This window comes from Physeter macrocephalus, chromosome 6 (genome assembly GCF_002837175.3).
Source record: "Physeter macrocephalus isolate SW-GA chromosome 6, ASM283717v5, whole genome shotgun sequence".
Classification (NCBI taxonomy): Eukaryota; Metazoa; Chordata; class Mammalia; order Artiodactyla; family Physeteridae; genus Physeter; species Physeter macrocephalus.
The window spans coordinates 68,917,334-68,922,582 of NC_041219.1; the positions used below are offsets into that span (position 1 = coordinate 68,917,334).

General features: G+C 37.6%; 1 protein-coding gene across 1 annotated transcript in view; it reads right to left on the reverse strand.

Annotated features, from left to right (window-relative positions):
- Positions 1-5,249, reverse strand: part of SLCO1A2 (solute carrier organic anion transporter family member 1A2) — a 101,128-nt gene that overhangs the window by 70,666 nt on the left and 25,213 nt on the right. The window lies entirely within an intron of this gene.

The window sequence follows — 5,249 nt, forward strand, 5'->3', positions numbered from 1 at the left end:
AAAAAAAAAAAAAAAAAAAAAAAAAAAGATACAAAAACAAAGCTCTGAGTGAGAAGGCATTGTTCATACTCCCCTAAACTTCAGCAGGAATGGGGTTAGCTCCTGTCTCTTTTCAAAATACTAATCACGAGGGGGCAGGATCAAGATGACAGAGTAGGAAGACCCTGAGCTCCCATCCCCCCATGAACATATTAAAGCTACAACTACATACAGAGCAACTCTTACTGAGAACGACCTGAAGAACAGCTCTTTTACAACCAAGACTGTAAAGAATAAACCACATGGAGTTCCGTAGGAAGGGAAGAGAAGAGATTTGGTCAGGACCTGCACCTCTAGCAGGGGACACAGAAGAGGAGAGGGACGTCATAGGCTCAGGGATCCTCCCTGGGGAGCAGAGGGTTTGCACCACGTGCTAGGCACCCAGTCCTAGGGACTGACCCTGGGAAGACGAGCCCCTTCGCTGGTTTGAAAACCTTTGGGGCATACTGGAGGGCTATAGGAAATGAAATCTCCACTCTTGAAGAGTGCATAACAAACTTGCTTGCTCTCAGCCCCAGCACAGAGACATCAGATTGAAAACTGCCAGGGGCTTTGGCCAGCCTGCCAGAACTGCCCCGGTGTGCGCTCCAGCCTGCACTGAACTCCTGCTCCAGCCTGTTCTGCTCCAGCACTTCTCCCACTAGGGCAAAGATCACCATTGCAAATGCGTGTGCACACACCAGGGAAGAAGCAGAGCCAGCTCAGGGCCAGCGCTGCCTATAGCCAGGGCAGAAGTGTGGCTCAAATTCCTTGGGCCCTGACCCTGCCTCTGAGCAAGGCAGAGACCCAGAGCCAGCTAAGAAGTGCAGCCTCAGTGCCTCAGGGCCCCGGACCCACCCACAACAGGGCAGTGACCACCACTGAACCTAGGTGAAGCCCTGGCTTGCGCCTGCCTCCAGCTCTAGCCCCTCCGACTCCAACCTTACTTCCCACCAATGTGGTGGCTGCCAGCACAACCCAGGAGAAGTCACAGCCTGTGCTCACTTCAGACCCATCTCTCCCACCAAAGCCACTGGGCACAGATAGACTGCAGAGGGACTCTCCCACACAAGGACACACCTTCAAGACCAGGATAGGTAACAGTTTCACCTAATTTCATAGAGACAGAGAAATATGAGAAAACAGAGGAATATGTTTCCAATGAATGAACAAGAAAAAAAACTGGAAAAAAAAAACCCTTATGACATGGAGATAAATAATTTACATGATAAAGAGTTCAAAGCATAATAATAATGCTAACTGAACTTGGGAAAAGAATAGAAGAACACAATGAGAACTTCAACAAAGAACTGGAAGATATAAAAAAAGAACCAGTTAGCATTGAAGAATACAATAACTGAAATGAAAAATACACTAGAAGAAATTAACAGCAGACTAGGTGATACAGAAGAATGTGTAAGTGACCTGGCAGATAAAATAGTGAAAATCCAATTAGAATAGTAAAAAGAAAAACAAAATTTTAAAAAAATGAGAATAGTTCAAGAGACCTCTGGAACATCAAGCATACTAACATTTGCACTAGAGGAGTCTTGGAAGTAGAAGAGAGAGAAAAGAGGACAGAAAATGGGTTTGATGAAACTATGGCTGAAAACATCCTGAACCTGAAGAGGAAAACAGATACCCAGGTCTGGGAAGCAGAGTCCCAAACAAGATGAACCCAAAGAGACCCACACAAACATGTATCATAATTAAAATGGCAAAAGTCAAAGGTAAAGAGAATTTTAAAGGCAGTAAGAGAAAAACAAAGAGTCACATACAAGGGAATCCCCAGAAGGATGTCAGCTGATTTTTTAGCAGAAACTTTGAAGGCCAGAAGGGAGTGGCATGATGTATTTAAAGTGCTGAAAAGGAAAAACCTACAACCTAAGTTACTCTACCCAGCAAGGTTACCATTCAGAATTGAAATTGAAAAAGAGATAGTTTTCCAGACAAGCTTTCTGCTAAAAGAGTTTATGACCACTAAATAGTTCTTACAAGAAATGTTAAACGGTTTTCTTTAAGTGAAAAAGAAAATGTTATAACAAGAAATAAGAAAATATAGGAAGAGAAAAATCTCACTGGTAACAGCAAAGGTATAGTAAGGGCAGTAAATCAACCACTTAAATGAGCTAGAACAGAGGTTAAAAGACAAAAATTGTAAACTCAACTATCACCACAATAAACAGTTAAGAGACAGACATAGAAGATGTAAAATATGGCACCAAAACCACAAAATGTGGGCGAAGGGGAAGCAAAAAATATATCTTTTAGAATGTGTTTGAATTTAAATGACTATCAACTTAAAACAAGTAGATATAGTTAAATGTTGACATATATGAAATTCATGGTAACTGCAAATCAAAAACCTACAATAGAAGTAAAAAAGGAGAGAGAAAGGAATCCAAACACAACACTTAAGAAAATCATCAAAGGCTTCCCTGGTGGCGTAGTGGTTAAGAATCCGCCTGCCAATGCAGGGGACAGGGGTTCAAGCCCTGGTCTGGGAAGATCCCACATGCCGCAGAGCAACTAGGCCCATAAGCCACAACTACTGAGCCTGCGTGTCTGGAGCCTGTGCCCCGCAACAAGAGAGGCCGCGAGAGTGAAAGGCCCATGCACCGTGATGAAGAGTGGCCCCCGCTTGCCTCAACTAGAGAAAGCCCTTGCACAGAAACGAAGACCCAACACAGCCAAAATAAATAAATAAATTAATTAATTAAAAACCTGTGGGGAAAAATGCTCTAAAAAAAGAAAATCATCAAACCACAAGGGAAGTGACTAAAAAAAGAAGAGAAGAGAGAAGAACTACACAAACAACCAGAAAACAACTTACAAAAAGGCAACAAGTACATACCTATCAATAACCACTTTAAATGTCAATGGATTAAATGCTCCAATCAAAAGTCATAGGGTGGCTGATCGGATTAAGAAAACACGACCCATCTGTATTCTGTCTACAAGAGACTCATTTCAGAACTAAAGACACACACAGAGTGAAAGTGAGGGGATGGAAAGATATATTACAGGCAGATGGAAATCAAAAGAAAGCTGGGGTAGCAATACTTATATCAGACTACTTAGAGTTTAAAACAAAGTCTATTAAAAAAAAAGCAGAGAAAGACATTATATAATGATAAAGGGGTCAATCCAAAAGAGGATATAACAGTCATAAACATATATGCACCTAATATAGGAGCACCTAAATATATAAAGTAAATATTAACAGAGAAATTGACAGTAATACGATAATGTAAGGGACTTTAATACCCCACTTACATCAATGGATAGATCATCCAAACAGAAAATCAATAAGGAAACAGTACCCTTAAATGACACATTAGGCCAAATGGATTTAATAGATATTCATACAACTTTCCATCCAAAAACAACAGAATTTGCATTCTTTTCAGGTGCACATGGAACATACCCTAATATAGTCTATAAAAATATCAAATCACTATGTTGTAAACCTGAAACTAACATAAAACTGTAAGTCAACTACACTTTGATAAAAATAAAAATTAAATAAATTAAAAACAAACAAACAAATATACTATTCATGCCTTTTGAATCTGGTAGGACATGTGAAGGGAATGTTGGAAAAGGCATTTTTCACTTTAGGGACTTAAAAATTCCTATGCTGCATTTTAAAGGATGGCAGGAAAGAATGACTACATGTGGTGTGAAAATAATGGCAATTCTAAATTCCTTTCCAGCAAAGTGATTCTGTGGTACAAAGAGGTGAGAGAGTGTGTGTCAGAAAATTACCCAGCTTGCTAATTTGTAGCTTTTTGCATAGAAAATAATCTTACTTATATCTTCACGGTGGAGTGGAATAATAGAAGAATTATTTGACACCATATAACACAGATTTAAAACACATTTCTGAGAATGTTTAGAACACTGATACCATCTTCACACTATGTTTAGCAATCCATTAATGAGATAATTTTAAAACTATGTAGCAACATAAAAAATACTTAGAGGAAAATCAGTCATAACCTGGAACTCTAACACAAAAACTGTTACTGTGTTCTATTTTCATATGTAAATACTGTATATATTAACAATTTTGTATCTTTTATTTATCACTAGTTCATATCTTTCAATTTTTTATTCCTTTTTAAATTTTTATAATCAAAAATTAATTGTTCAGTTTGAAGCCTATAAACAGGGAATGAACAATATTTTTTTTAATGTAAAAAAATAAAAATAAAAAGTAAAGCTTGTTAGGAAAGAAGTCTAAATATCTTCCCAAGCCACGGAATACTTCTTGAAGGAATCAACATGCAATGTTAGACTTCATTTAATCATGCCACATGCCAATCTTAAAGTGACAGCAAAGAGATTAAAAAGAATATGAAACCACAAAGACAAAGAGAATGAGAGAGAAAAGTTACAGGCAGAAGACAGCTACACATCTATGCAAGATGAAAAAAAAACTGAGGAGATATAATGACACGTTTCAGTCTCCATAAGGCTAAGAGAGCAATGTCAACAAGAAGCAAAACTCCTCAGCAATAAAAAGGAAAATTATTGATATAGAAGGCAGATAAATCTCAAATTCATTATGCTGAGTGAAAAAAAAAAAAGCCAGGCAAAGAGTACATTCTGTACTATTCCATTATAGAAAATTCTAGAAAATGCAAACAAATATACAAGAACAAAAAGCACATCAGTGGCTGCCCAGCGAGGGGGTAAAGGAATAGAGGAGAATGCAGGAGTGGAACAAGGGATAAACTGCAAAAGTGCACAAGACAACTTTTTGGAAGATGGAAACATCTGTACATCTGGTTGTGGTGATGGTTTGCAGTGATGGTTTCAGGGCTGTATAAATTTGTGAAAACCAATCAAATTGTCCACTTTACATATGTGCAATTTATTTTATTTCTATAGTACCTAAATAAAGATGTAAAACAACATTATAAAAATAAATAAAGGGATAGCTAAGGATCATCAGATACTTAAAGAAAGCTCCAATAAGAAATACAGAGACCAAAACAAACATTCAAAGGTAAACAAAAAGGAACTGAAGGAACTAGAGACCACAAAGGGACAAGAATAAAAAAAAAAAAAGAGAGAGAGAGAAAGCTGTAAATAGCATCCTCGTAGATAAGAAAGGATTTTACATCAAGGAAAAAAACCGAGGTGCTATTCAAAAGGCAAGAGATCTTGGAAATTAAAAAAATATATGATTGTCATAGTTGAATTTTTTTTTTTTTTTTTTTTTT